The sequence below is a fragment of the Lissotriton helveticus genome, chromosome 5_1 (genome assembly GCF_964261635.1).
Source record: "Lissotriton helveticus chromosome 5_1, aLisHel1.1, whole genome shotgun sequence".
In the NCBI taxonomy this organism is placed as follows: domain Eukaryota; kingdom Metazoa; phylum Chordata; class Amphibia; order Caudata; family Salamandridae; genus Lissotriton; species Lissotriton helveticus.
Window position 1 is genome coordinate 525,049,358 of NC_136065.1, and position 15,968 is coordinate 525,065,325.

Consider the following 15,968-nt stretch of genomic DNA (forward strand, 5'->3'; position numbering starts at 1 on the left):
AAATAAAAAATTGATGAGTGAAACACCAAAGACTGTTTATAGAATCCTCATTGGCAGTGAGGAGTAATTGTGTGCCCACAGGGATGCATCCAGTGTTCTACTGGTAGCACGTGTGTACACTCCTTTGGTTGAGCCGGACATGAATGCTGTCAGGTCCTCGACATCTCCATTCCAGATTATTATTATTATTATTATTAAGTGGGTTTTATTAAGCGCAGACAACCCGGAGGCCTCGTAGCACATCGTCTATGTACCGGACCTATAGGTCTAGATTGGCCCTATATGGATTGTAATCATTGAAGATAAACCTCTTCTCGAAATCGTCCATAAATATTATTGCCAGATCCGGAGCAAAAGTTGCCCCCATCGCCACACCTTTAGTTTGCAGAAAAAATTCCTTCTGGAACATAAAGAAATTCTTCATCATGGCGATTCTTAATAGATCTATTATGAAGTTGGTAGGTACTGGTACTGGGGCTGTTCTGTTGTTAAGAGCTCTCTCGATAACTTCGAGTGCATCGATTTGTGGAATACTGGTGTAAAGTGACACAATGGCACAAGTAACCAGTATATTGACAAAGCTGAAGTAGCAGTGGTGCTATCATTTAAGTACCTAGTAAATACATTTTAGAGTTATCTGAAAAGAGATTGCAAAATATGCCGCAGAAGTTAAGTCATTGTAGGAAATGTTTTTCTGACCTGTGGCTGAGAAAAAAGGCAGGACCCAAAACGCTGTTTCCCCATTCATCAAACTCTTACATCTTAAGTGTGTGACAAATGCTAGCTGATGTATTTGTGATGTGTTCCAAAAAATATAATTGGACGGACCTGGTAAAAAGGCCAAGAATGGGAAAAGAATATTCCAGTGCACTAATATATTTAAACATTGATGAAGAGAAAACACAACATGTTAAATATTGTGATACAATCATTCCCATTAATGAAATGTGCATCAAGTTTAGCAAAAAGGATGTTATAAGATGGCCATCACAAAATGGTAAAGTTAACACCGTAGTCCTACCTTGATGGTGTTGGAAGGTCACATGTTTATATGGTGAGGAAGAAAACTAAAATGAACCGTGAACAAGAAGCGAAAGCTTCGAAATGTGTCAGGTGTTATTTTTTGCTTGTTGAATAGAAATTAAACACACTGATAACATTTGCGTCCTAGCTGTCTTTTTGTTTCTGGGACGCGGATGAATATGAAAGGAGAAGAATGCGGAGCATAATATATATCTGGTTGTGCCAAACTAGAGACGCCATCTTGCCTAGTGCCTGCTCTAGTGCTTCCAGAGGGATGGGGCTTAAAAATGCGCGCTGCACGTGAGTTTCTTGCCTAAAGCTCACTGTTCCTTGCATTGTTACCGAGCATATCTTGCTGCTATTTTTAAACTGTATTTTGCATGTACTGTATTTTTAAACATTTGTTTTAGCATTGGATATCAGTGATTTTATTTGTATTGTGTTTATAGAATTGGGTAAAAGGGGAATTTAACTTTTTTACTGTGTTTAAATAGAATCGGGAAAACGGGGAATTCTATGTCAGGACCGGAGGCTTCAGATTATGCTATTCTTCCTTCGCTTTATTAACATCATAAACTCCACAGCAGCTCAGGAAAATATTCAACCATGAACAAATGCTTTCAAACAAAAAGCAGTTGAAGAAACATTTTCATAGTCCAAAACCACAACTCCCAAGAGTCTCTTGTGCACTTCTAGTCCATAGTCCTTCCACCATGCCTACTACAGCTAGATAGCCGGTCCTCTCTTCCTCTTCTTCCTCTTTCTTCGCTGCTCCCGCAGCCAGATAAGTGCTTTAGTTGTTTTCCTCAGTGTGTGCTTTTATGGTGTAATACGTTGCTATGAGATTGTTGGGGGCTTGTTGCGTTGTTTACGCTGTCTTATCTTTCAGAGCCCTCAGCCGCGGGAACGCTTAATTCGTTCCTACGCGACTTTCTTTTTCCCCGTTGGTGCGGTGACAGGAGAACCCACCAGAGGGCGCCCGCGCGTCTCGCCGACTCCTCAGCGCGTCTCTACGGTCACGGGAGCCGCGCTGAGGAGCCTGTCTGCGCCGGAGCCTGCCCTCGCCTACCCCTCTGACGCCCGGTTACCGGGTCGGTATTTCCCTGATTTGCTGACGCCCCGCTGGGGTCTGTATTGCGGCTTAGACCGCGTGAACGCCTTCAGGCGCTTGTGGTGCACCGTACTTGAAACGTGTGGCTTGGCGCGCTTGAGGGGTGGCTGGACCCGGTCCCGGTGTGGAGGGTCCGCGCGCTGGGGTGTAGGTGCCTCCCTATCTGCCACGTCTGTTGGCCCTAAGATTGATTGCAGTCAGCCTGTCTGCCCAAATTATTTAAAGTTACAGTACACCCATTTGGGTGCTTTTAGTGCCTGGATTGCTCCTGTCTTGGGGGTTTGTCCCCTTTTTTGCCCTGTATTGTAGGTTGTTTGGGGTCCACGTTTCTGGTATGTCCCACGAGGAGCAGTATGAGGAGGAGCCCTACTCTTACCTCCAGGATGATGAATTCTATCAAGCGGTGGATAGCTCCATATACCGCTGCGTGACTGAGGTGGTGGGTCCCATGGAGGACCGCCTCTCAGCACGTATTGTGGAAGAATGTGCTAAGTTAGCGTCTGCACATCTGGGGGCGCCTACTGACCCCCCGGGGACATCGGGCGAACGACCGCCACCTCCTAAGAAACCCTGCAGGGAGGGTTCCCCTTCAGGGATGCAGGGGGTAGACAGAGGCGCCTTTGAGCGTCTCCGTGACGCTTTTTTGGCTAAGGCGACTGCTGCTCCCCCTGCGCCTCTGTCGGGCCCTGAGCCCGCAGTAGATATGGGTACGGCCCCCTCATCGCCGGTGTACGATTCCCCCGACACGGATGACGACGGGGAGTCGGTGCGCTCTTGGCGCCCCTCGGGCCCAGCGGCAGAGCTCCCTCGGGATGAATCGGGCATGCTGGACCCGGACGAGATTGTCCACCCACGGTCTGCGGCCTGGACACCGGGGGAGACTGTGGCAAAGTTCGTTGCGGGTCGCCTGCGCAAGCCGCTGGAGAAAGAAGCCAGAGGTTGCTTGCGGGGGGAATGCCCGAGACCCACTTTGGACGGCAAGGTGGCCATGACCCCCGAGTTAGACGCTAAAATGGCCACCTTCCTGGCCAAATTCATGAAAGACCCCCGCAAGGGCATTGACCGATCCTGGCGATCATGTCAGGATAAGTTGTTGGATGCGGTCGGGCCGGCCACGAAAATCCTCGACATGGCGGAGGAGGCGAAGGCGAATGGCACGGTCATTTCCCCGGAGGTGCTGTCAAACTGGGCGCAACGCGTGATCGTGTTCCTGGGGAATGCCAACTGCGCCCTGTCCACCGAACGCAGGCGTTCTTTGCTTATTAAGTTGGACCCGAAATTGGGAGACTTAGCATCTTCGGAGGCGGGCGCGGTGGCCCAAGGGGGCCTCTTTGGCGAACCTTTCATCAGGGAGCTGGGCAAATTTGTGTCCACCTTTACCTCGCTGGACAGAGCACAATCCAGCATCAAGCTCGTTTTTCACCAGCGTTTCTCTGGAGGGGCCGGTCGCGGCAGGGGCCGCGCGACCGGCCGTGGCCAACCGCACAATAATAGAGGGCAAGGCTCCGGCAGAGGACAGTGCCAGACCTCTGCGAACTTCAATAATTTCTATCCCACCAGAGGACAACGTTTTGGCGGCAGAGGTTACCGAAAAAACTCCGGACCCAACAATACCACCGGTGAGTGTACTTTGTTTGGATCAAGTTCCTATAGGAGGGAGGTTGGCGTCCTTTTACGAGGAGTGGGAGTTGCTCACTGCCGACGCTTGGGTCTTGCAAACCGTCCGTGGTTTTCACATAGAGTTTTACGACCACCCTATTCAGGAGGTTTTTCCACGGCCGATGGTGTTCTCGGAGTCCGATGCGCTTTTGATAGACGGAGAGGTCGCGGAGTTGCTTCGCAAGGGCGCCATCCGTCAATCAACGCGCCACCCCAATGGGTTTGTCAGCAATGTCTTCCTAGTGGACAAGACAGATGGGGGCAAGCGACCGGTGATCAATCTCAAGGACTTCAACGGGTGGTTGGTCTACCGGCACTTCAAGATGGAGGGTATCCACCTCCTCCGAGACGTGCTCCTCCCGCGGGATTGGATGGTGAGGCTAGACCTCAAGGATGCTTATTTGGTGATTCCTATCCACCCGCCGCATCGTCGTTTGCTTCAGTTCTTGTGGAACGACAGGGTGTACAAGTTCATGGCCCTCCCGTTCGGCCTTTCATCGGCCCCCTGGTGCTTCACGAAAGTGTTGCACCCGGTGATGGAGTACCTGAGAGGCCAGGGAGTGCGGATGTTGGTCTACTTGGACGACATTCTCTTCATGGGGCAGTGTCCGGTGCTTTTGGCCGGGCAGTTGCGGCAAGCTGTACACCTCCTTCAGCGACTGGGCTTCGTAGTCAATGACTCCAAGTCAGTACTGGTTCCCACTCAGCGAATTACCTTTCTAGGATTCGTCGTGGATTCTGTGGAGGCCGCTCTAAGCCTCCCGTCCAGGAAGATTGCAAAAATCCGGCATTTGTTGTGGCAGACGGTCACGAAGGACAGTACGTCTTTGCGACACGTTGCCAGGGTGGTAGGACTCCTGTCGTCCTCCATCCAAGTGATCTTTCCGGGGCCCCTGCACTACAGGGCGCTTCAACGCCTCAAAGCCCAACACCTCCGGAGAGGAATGAGCTACGATCAGTTGATACCCCTCACGGAAGAGGTGAAGGAGGAAATGTCATGGTGGCTTTCTCACATGGAAGCATGGAATGGTCGGGCGATTTTCGGGTCAGTCCCGGATCTCGTCATAGAATCCGATGCCAGCAGATCGGGTTGGGGCGCTCGGTGCGGGGATTTCTCCACCGGCGGCGCCTGGTCTTCCGATGAACAACGGTTGCATATCAACTGTTTGGAGCTCCTGGCGGGCTCCTTTGCGGTACGTTGCTGGACCAAAGATTCGGTCAAGGCCTGCGTTTTACTCAGGATGGACAATGTTTCAGCGGTTCGGTATGTGAACCATCTAGGGGGTCCTCGTTCTCGCGCTCTGGCGAACTTGGCGAAGGACTTCTGGGACTACTGCCTGGAGCGTCACATTGCGGTGACAGCAGAGTACATGCCGGGTCAGGCCAATCAGGTAGCGGACTGGCACTCCAGGTACCTCAGAGATGCCAGTCAGTGGAAGCTGGATTCCGGAGTCTTCCAATGGCTACAGGACCTTTGGGGTCCTTTTTCGGTGGACCTGTTTGCGTCCCGTCTGGATCACCAACTTCCGAGATTTTTCAGTTGGAGGCCGGATCCCCTTGCGGAGGCCACAGACGCCTTTCTGCAGGATTGGAGTCGGGAGAAACCGTTTGCGTTTCCCCGTTCTCCATGGTGGTGCGGACGGCGGCCCAGGTACGCCGCCAAGGAGTGGAGTTGGTGCTGATTACACCGCTCTGGAGGTCTCAAGTGTGGTTTCCGGTTCTTCTGGAACTTTCTTGGGATTTTCCAATCCTACTCCCCCTGTTTCCTCTCCTCCTGAGGAATCCGGATCAGGAACCGCATCCTCTCATCTTGCGGAGCTCGCTCCGTCTCATGGCGTGGAGGCTCTCAGGAGACGTTGGACGCTCCCGGGCCTTTCGGGATCGGCTGAGGGCCTTCTCTCCAAAGCATGGGCCGATAGTACGACGAAGCGCTACAGATCCGCTTGGCTTAAGTGGATGCGTTGGTGTCTTCTAAGGGATTTGGATCCCTTGGTCGCGGGCCTCGTTCCCATTTTGAATTTCTTGGCTGAACTGGCCACTAATGGCCTTGCCTATAGGACAATTAATGCGATTCGATCTGCGATTTCTGCGGGTCACAACCCGATCGATGAGTCTCAAGTCGGAGAACATCCTTTGGTTTGCCGGCTTCTGCGAGGTATTAGTCTTTCGTTGCCTCCGGAGCCTCGGTATTCTGTCCTTTGGGACGTCAATTTGGTTTTGAATTTATTCCTTTCATGGCCAGCTAACACCTACTTGTCTCTAAAGGAGCTCTCAGCTAAGTTAGCCATGCTGTTGTGCTTGGTTTCTTGCAGGCGTGTATCTGATGTGCGCGCGTTGGATATATCGGCGCGAATCTTCTCCCCGGATGGGGTTACTTTTACTGTGGGGCGTCGCACAAAGTCGGCGTCGCGATCTATTTCATACCCAGCCTTTCTGGACACTCCTAAGTTGTGTGTTGTGCAATGCTTGAAAGCTTATGAGGATATGACCTTGGAAATCCGCCCTCCGGGCGAACGTCAATTGCTGATTGCCTTGCGGAAGCCACACAAAGCTGTCTCCTCCCCCACCATTGCAAGGTGGGTGCGTTGGGTCATGCAAGAAGCAGGCATCAATACAAAACTTTTTGGAGCACACTCTGCCAGAGGGGCCATGGCTTCTAAGGCGTTTGCAGTGGGTGCTCGCTTGGAGGATTTAATGCGAGCTGCAGATTGGTCCTCGGATTCCACGTTTAAAAGGTTTTATTTTAAACCGGTGGTGGATCTGGCCCAGTTGGTGGTGAGTAAGCTTTGAACTAGCATAATCTGAAGCCTCCGGTCCTGACATAGAATCGAAATTTGCCTAGCTTATGTAACGGTAAGTTTCAATTCTATTAAGGACACGGAGGCGAGGATTATCCCACCCGGAATGCGCAGTGATTCCTACCCGCCCGTATGGCAGTAAGTAAAGTGTTTTCCTCTATGCGGTTATGTTATGTTGCTAATATATGATGCTCCTCTGTCATGCTATCTCACTCCTGTGACTCCTCGCTTACGCTGTCCTTTTTCCTGGCAGGCAACGAAGGAGCTAAACAGGATCAGTGAGGCGAATGCGTAATCTGCGCGAAGAAAGAGGAAGAAGAGGAAGAGAGGACCGGCTATCTAGCTGTAGTAGGCATGGTGGAAGGACTATGGACTAGAAGTGCACAAGAGACTCTTGGGAGTTGTGGTTTTGGACTATGAAAATGTTTCTTCAACTGCTTTTTGTTTGAAAGCATTTGTTCATGGTTGAATATTTTCCTGAGCTGCTGTGGAGTTTATGATGTTAATAAAGCGAAGGAAGAATAGCATAATCCTCGCCTCCGTGTCCTTAATAGAATTGAAACTTACCGTTACATAAGCTAGGCAAATTTCGATTCAACTTATTAATTGGGCATTTTCGGCTGCTTCTTGCGCCGCTTCTACCTCCTCTCTCCCTTGGGGCTCCCACTTCCTGGTTGTGCCAAACTAGAGACGCCATCTTGCTTAGTGCTTGCTCTAGTGCTTCCAGAGAGCTGGGGCTTAAAAATGTGCGCTGCGCGAGCTCCGCTGGCGCACTGAAGGTAAGCCCGTCTGCACCCGTCAGCGTCCCGGAAGCGCCAGGTGCCAGTCATTATGCCGGTGCTCAGGCTGAGACCAAGGCAGGAACATTGAGGTATGATGGTTCTGAGCTATTATCCTTAAACCCTCATAGTTGGGGGGGTATGCAGAAGATGGGAGGTTTGCGGTTGATGATAAGTACATTCGTGATAAGTGCAGACTCGAACTCCCCTGGCTCCCCCCTACCTTCTTAAGTGAGACGATAGCTAGAATAGAGCTACAGACTGTTAAGGCTGTTCTTATTAATGCCCACTCCATCCCTAAGCATCATCAGGATATTTTTGATCTGTTGATTGAGGAGTCTCTGGACCTGCTCTTCGTTACTGAAACATGGTTTACCCCCTCCTCCAACCCAGCTGTGGAAATGGCTATCCCTAATGGGTATAAGATATTTAGAGCCGACCGCAAAGTTGGGCGGGGTGGGGTAGTTGCCTTGATTGTGAGGGAAGAGTGGGACTGTCAATGCAGTGAATTGACTGATTCCTCTGACATTGAAGCCCTTGACTTCTGCATCAAAATGTCCCTTCACTACTGCTTGGGTGGAATACTGTTATATCGTCTCTCTGGACCTGCCGGTCCCTTCCCTAAACTGCTTGCCGACTGGACCATGTATAGGGCTTTGCGATATTCACATTTTCTTCTCCTCGGTGACTGTAACATCCACATTGATAACAGCAACGGGAGCGACACACATGATTTTTTAGCTGTGATACAATCATCTTCACTTCAGCAATATGTGACTGCCCCGACTCATTGCGGTGGTCACACGCTTGATGTTATTTGTTCCAGTGTGCCTCTGGTGGTCTCTCCCCCTCTACCAGTAACCTGGTCTGACCATTACCTTCATGGCAGATTTCTAAAGGTCATCCCTCCCTCAGGCCTCGTTTCAGTGACCGGGTTAGGATACTGTTGTAAATGAAGAAGAGACACTACAGTAAAGATAAGATTGTAGTTTAATGGAGCACAAGTAGCAATAACCCTAACGCTAGCTGGCCAGGCACAAACTGACTCTCACAGAGTTCTCGTTGAGTCAGAGCCATCTAGAATGTGGAACACAGAAAAGAGCATAGGGAATATAACCATAGAGTAAAATAACTAAATAATATACAACACATCTTCCCTCATAATACAGAAAAAAGAAACATAAAACAGTAATGAATCACAGAAAATAAAAATAACAAATCAGTCACAACAATAATCATTGAAGTACAAAGGTGGTCTACGATACCTTGAATTACTGACCACACCAGAATTTCAAACAGGACTATGAACTGATTGATTTGAAGTAATGTTGGTAACATTACCGCTGCATTCGGAATCATAAGCATCTCCATCACTCCGTCTGGAAACAGGAAAGGAATGAGAAGTGACAATCTTCAGCAGAAGAAAACATATCGCCACTATTCCTGCTGTTGGAAGCATTTTCACAAGAAAAAGAACTAGAACAAAAACTCTTGCTACTAACCCCCTTCTAAAACAAAGCAACCCTCCGTAGATTCCATTTCTCACCATTAGACAAAACGATGTATTGTGGGAAAACACTTTTAACAATGGAAGGGCCTCTAAATTTTGATAAACCCCCAACAATCCTACCAGATTTCACCTTCACCAGATCACCTTTTTCGATTTTAGAAAGGTGACACTGTGGACTGGTGGAAACAGAAATCTGCTCTTCATTAGACAAATTTTTTTTTAGCCATGAAGGTGTCAACTTAGTGCTAGGAGCTCTGCCTCGCATAATTTCAAAAGGAGACTTATCCTTTAAACCATGACAAGTAGTACGATATGCATATACCATTTCCTGTACTAAATCATCAACAGAGGTACCTTGGGTAAGTGCCATCTGAACGGTGCCCTTTACAAGTCTGTTTAACCGTTCACACAAACCATTTCCTTGAGGGTTGTATAGTGAGGTCCTATGATGCGTAATACCAGAGCTGTCCAAAAACGAACACATGGAATGCGACACCAACTGTGTACCATTGTCTGTAATTATAATACTTGGGAAACCCTCTTGTTGAAACAGAGATCTCAAATGTCTAATAGTTGTATCAGTGGAGATGTCACTCAGGAATTCCACACATAACCAATTGCTAAACAAATCAATTGAAACTAGAGCAAAACGTTGAGACACAGGCAACTCACACATTGGACCAATAAAATCAATACATAAAGTGTGCCAAGGTGACCCAGGATCAGACAACTTCCCCATATATGAGCAACAGCAATTTTCAATCTTTTCTCACTTTCCTTGCAAAACGAACATGATTCAATCCAAGAACATACTTGAGAATCTAAACCAGGCCACCAAAAATTAACCTTCAACCTCTGTTGTGTAAAGTATGGCCCAGGTGACCTTCATGTGCCAAAGCTATCAACTTTTGCCTAAGACCAGAGGGTGGGACAAATTTCTCTCCACGCAATAACACATTGTCACCATACAATGAAAACTCATCAATTATCTTTAAAAATGGCCTAACACTGACACAAGAGACTCTCCTTGAACCAAGTTTCATTAACTGAATAACCTCATTCAGGACAACATCATCAGTCATTGCAGCAACCCATTCTTCCTTAGAAAAAGAACCTTCACCCAAACAAACGATGTCATCAATCCAGGCAATGTTACACTCAAAATCCTTCAGACAAAACCAAGCTTACTCGTGTCCTCAGGAGCAACTGAAAGCCTAGATAAGCAGTCCGCCTGAAAATTCTTCTACCCCTGCAAATGAGAAATTTCAAAATTGTACTCCTGTAGCTTTGCAGCTAACCTAGCAAGTCTGGGTGAAGCAGAAATGGTACAACCAGGAGAGAATATACGAACCAATGGTTTGTGATCAGTTTTTAAATTAAACCTTGTACCCCACAAATATGTACGAAAGTAGTGCGTCCCCCAAGCTGCTGCCAATGCCTCTTTCTCAATCACTGAATAATTTCTCTCAGATGGAGAAAGAGTGCGTGATGCGAACGCTATGGGACGATCACCACCCTTGTGCTTCTGTAAGAGGACAGCGCCTATCCCAGAGGCACTAGCATCAACTAACAAAATAGAGGTTTTGCTGGTATCAAAAGGTGCAAGAATCTTAGCATTACAAATATCTTTTTTATGTTGTTAAAACAACTCTCATGCTCATTCAGTTTTCTGAAAACTTCTCAACAAATTTCGAATAGTATTCCATCAACCCCATAAAGCAGCGCAATTGATCTTTATCATTAGGACTTGGAGCAAGACGTATAGCTTCCAAAAGATCTTTCTTTGGCTTGACACCATCCACCGAAATTTCATGTCCCAAATATTCAATGTTCTGCACAAGAAAAGAACACTTGTCTTTACGTAAGGTGAGACCAGTGTCCAAAATCCTCCGCAAAACATCTCTGAGTACTCTGTTGTGAGTAGCAATGGTGTCACCAAAAAGTAAAATGTCATCTTGGAAGAAAACAACATTGTTTAAACCTTTGAAGATCTCACTTACCATTCTTTGAAACACACTGGCCGTCGAAATTAATCCAAATGGAAGCCGTGTGAACTGAAATATACCCTCAGTGGTCAAAAAGGCAGTGAGATTCTTTGAGGTTTTGTGCAATCTGACCTGATGGTATGCACTCTTAAGGTCGAGCTTAGAGAAAAACTTAGCCCCCTTAAGGGTGGAAACCATCTCACCTATATTAGGTAAAGGGAAGTTGTCAGCAATTACGCATTTATTTAAGGACCTAAGGTCAACACAGAACCTCAATTTTCCGTCAGATTGCTTCGAAATAACTACCGGAGAAACCCACGCAGAGGCTTCTACCGGTTCGATCACACCACTCTGCAACATGTCATCTATAAGGGATTTCACCTCATCTCTAATGGACATGGGAATTCTCCTTAATTTATGTTGAACAGGAATACTATTTTTCTTTAATCTGATAAAATGAGAATACCCTTTCAACTCTCCCAGCTCATTTGAGAATACAGGCTTGAACTCTTGGAGAATTCTGTCCACACTCTCATCCTCTATCACCATTACCTGATTCTTTGCCCTAGGGTTGATGATAATATAAAGGTCATACTGATGTACCCAACCCAAGATGGGTGAACCATCCACAGAGACGTAAATTCTACCAAAAGTAGACCTTTTTTGAAAAACAATATCAGAGTCAAAATAACCAATAATGTCAATTTTTTCTCCTTGAAATCCAGTGGGAGAAATGTCACTTTGAGCAAGTTATTTTCCCTTCCATATACTCTTGAACAAATCCTATGGTATTATTGTATATCTGGATCCAGTGTCCACCATCAGGAACACTTCACATTTGTCAATATAGAAAAGGGCCTTGGGCCTTGGGTAAGCATGGGCAGATTTAGCGAATTGGCAATCCGCGAACTTGCGTATTTACGGATTCGCAATCCGCAAAATCCGCAAACTCTCGTGAATTTGCGGAATTTTTTTTGTGTTCGCAAGGGTTTCTGCCAGTTCGCGAGGGTTGTGTACCAGTTCGCAACTGCGAACTTATTTGTCGGCTCGCAACGGCCGCGACTATGTTGTTTCTACGTCTGGTTCATCATCACAGGTTCACAGCACCCTCTGTTTCACCACTGCCACCCTCTGGTACACCCATGCCACCCTCTGGTACATCACTGCCACCCTCTGGTTGGTTTATCACTGTAGATTATGGGGGTGAAAAAAAGCAAGCACACCTGCCCTGCTTCAACTGACATGAATTAATTTGGGGTTGATTAATGTGTCACTGAATTTAAACTTCCAGTCTGGCTGGCACCTGCTTCCTTATCTATAATTTGCTTTCTGTTGCAGTGCAATTTTTTTTCACAGGACCTTTGTGGCCTACTTGTAGCTATTCTCTGAGCCTGCTCTGAGGGTCAGAGCAGGGTCATAGAATAGTTGCAAGTAGGCAACTGAACTCTGAAGGGGCCCCTCAGGAAGCACTACAGGGAATGGTTACTAATGATAAGATTGAACTTTTGCACCTGCTGAGTGCTTTCAGTTTTGTCTGTAATTGCTTTCTGTTGCAGTGTAATTTTTTTAACAGGACCTTTGTTGTATACTTGTAGCTATTCTCTGAGCCTGCTGTGAGGGTCAGAGCAGGGTCATAGAATAGTTGCAAGTAGGCAAATGAACTCTGAAGGGGCCCCTCAGGAAGCACTACAGGGAAAGGTTACTAATGATAAGATTGAACTTTTGCACCTGCTGAGTGCTTTCAGTTTTGCAAAAATCCAAATATCCAGCAGCATCCACAAAAAGTAACCCTTCCAGGTCAAGATCCAAATCAAAGTGACCAGCACATGAAGAAAGCACTGGGAGGAGCCTGCTGGACAGGAACAGGAAGTTGGAGACTGTGGGGCACTTCCTTCCTCCCACCCCCCCCCCGCCAAAATGGACTCCTTGCAAAGAAAAAGTGTAGGCAAATGTCAACCTGAGGAGTTATTCTGATAAAAATCATAATTTTCAAGGTTTATGCTGCCTGCTGGTGGATTTCTTGTGCGAAATTGCAAATTTTGCAATCTCGCAATTGCGAGATTGTCGCTGCCCGCCACATCTACGTGTTCGCAAGTGTTTACTCCAGCGAAATTGTATAGTATTCTAGTTGGCAAGTGCGACCAAGCAAAAAATCCGCTTCGCACAGATTTTACGAATTTTCGGCAAGTTCGCGAGAGTTCGCGGATTGCGAATTTGCAGAAAATCCGCAAAATCCGCGAGCGGAACGGATTTTACGCCCATGCTTAGCCTTGGGTCTATTTTGGCATCTTTCTTCACTTACGACCCCCACATCATTGACAACAAGAAGTTTATCTCTTTGTTTAAAGTCTTCTCGTATATGATCCTCAACGACAGTTAGACTCTGCTTTATTTTAGCCCTGCACATCCTTGAGAAGTGACCAACACAGCCACATTTAAGGAACTCTTTATTTGCGCCAAAGCAAAACCTTGCATCAGAAGAATGGCCCAAAAAATCTGTTTATTAGTTTGTCTAGCTTCTTGTGAAAGTCCTCTGTCATTGCTAGGGGCAGCATGCTGAATGTATAGTTGACGGCAGGGGTTACCATCATTTTAATTGTTTCCACCCTTCCCCACCAGCTGATGTATTTGGGGGACCAGAGGTCCAGTCTCTCCTTTATTTTTTTGAGGGTGGCTTCCTCGTTGTGTTCTAGGGTTGCTTTTAGGTTCCTCCCGAAAAGTAGGCCCAGATATTTGAGGGGTTTCGTTTGCCAGGCGAGGCCTGATTGACCTAGTAATGCTCTCGTAGTGTGTATATTCATTGGTTTGCATTCTGATTTGTCTTTGTTAAGCTTGTACCCTGAGGCTGTTGCGTACTTCGCGATGGTTTCCATTAGGGCCATGATTGATGTCTCTGGTTTTGTGGTGGTGATGAGGATGTCATCAGCGTTTCACTGTTTTGCTTCTGATTTTGACGCCTGTTATGTCGCTGTTGTCTCTTATCATGGCTAGTAGTGGTTCTATAGCTAGCAGGAAGAGGCCGGGTGACAGGGGACAGCCCTGCCTTGTGCCTCTTTCAAATGCTAGCGGTTCGGACGTGCCTCCATTCACTACTACCCTGGCTCTTGGTTTGTTGTAGAGGGCCATCACCATTGTTCTGTATTTAGTTCCTCCCCCCCCCTTCACTCTTCTTCTCTTCTTTCTCTCACACCAGGGGGGTACAGTATACTCAATGCATAATGTATAGTGTGTAACCATGACGCAAGATATAGTGTACAACCAAGATGCAAGAAGCCAAACTCAACTGTAACCCCCCCTTTTTGCATTACTCTGTACTGTATATATCCTCTGATATGCACATTTTATAATAAAAACTTTTTTGAGATAAAAAGAAAAAAAAAAGAATGGACAAAGCTGCCACATCTTGAACATTGTCTATTGCTTTGAAAATTCCTTCTCTGAAAAGATTTATTTTTATTCTTAACAACTGCAATATACTCCTCCTCATATTGCTCACTCTCTGGATGGGTCTTTTTGTCAGAGACCTCAGAAACATCCTGCTGTAATATGTTCTTTTTATAAGAATCTATAACCTTCATGCAATTCTCCGATTCTTCAATGACTTTTGCTAGCTCAATTGCTGTTTTTTTTTCCAGAACAATGGCCTCAATTGCTGTTTTTAAGGAGGGATTTTTCGCTGCCCAAAGTCTTTCCTGAATCTTTTTGTTAGAACACTGCACAATGAGTTGGTCTCTTATCAGTTCACCATTCATAGTGCCAAATTTACACTTTATAGGCAACTCCCTAAGGCGTGCTACAAACTCATCTATAGACTCAGCCTCTCTTTGACGTTGCGTGTAAAGTTTGTACCGGCTCATTACAAGATTCTCTTCCTGTGCGAATCTAACTCCCAGCCTAGCGATAGCCTCCTTGTACTCATCCGGCATTGGTTGCCCATTAGCTTGTAAGGCTATAGGTAAAAAATGGAAAACCCTCTGCCCTTCCTTACCAAGGGTACTCAGAAGAATAGCTTTCTTGCGTTTTGCAGAAAACTCCTGCCCATCTAAGGCTTCAAGGTAATTGTCAAAGAGGATAAACCAATCCTCCCATTGCATTTGTGGATTGCCAACATCGCTCAAGAAAGGAGGTGGTAAAATTACATTGACAGGAGCACTTGTTTGCTGTGCCATTTCTATATGAAAATGTCACTTTACACAAGATAAGAACAAGATTGAAGAGGGCACCACACTCCTATGATGGTTCCTCTGAATATGGTTAAAAGTTTTTACTACAGTAAAATTATTTTCCAATGGAAACGAAATAGTACAAAGGAAGTACTGTCACATACCTTGAAATGCACACAACTCGTAATCTCAGGAAGACTTCTTTTAAAAATAGCCATAAAACCCAAATGCTTTCTAGTTATAACGAGATGCGTGTAAAACGAACTCCACACAACATCCCAAAATGGCCGCGATCCCAAAACTAGGCTTGCAACGCATGAAAGCTAGGTCTGGAACGCAAAGCGTCACGTAGACTAGCGCATTACCTCACTGCTTGATTGGCATTGACCGCAGGGCCTCGCAGGGAATGACGCGCACAGAATGCGTGATGAATTCAAAGGTGGCAAACTACTCACGGACCGTTGGGTGAGTCACAGTCTTTGAAGTATTTCTACGCCGAATATCCGTAATTAAGAAATTCTTCCTCCAGGTCGACACACGCTGTGAGACGCTGGGAGATTCTTCCATGTAGTGGGTCCACAGCGATAGGGAACTGCTGCTTGTAATTAGACACACTCTCCTTAAGTGGTCTAAATAGGCTCCAAATGCGATGAAAATCTTCTCTCTCTTCCTGGCCAGCAGAATCCGCCGCCAACAAATGTTGTAAATGAAGAAGAGACACTACAGTAAAGATAAGACTGTAGTTTAATGGAGCACAAGTAGCAATAACCCTAACGCTAGCTGGCCAGGCACAAACTGACTCTCACAGAGTTCTAGTTGAGTCAGAGCCATCTAGAATGTGGAACACAGAAAAGAGCATAGAGAATATAACCATAGAGTAAAATAACTAAATAATATACAACAGATACCTTCTAAAATAGAGCTGGCGGCCTTCTGTTTA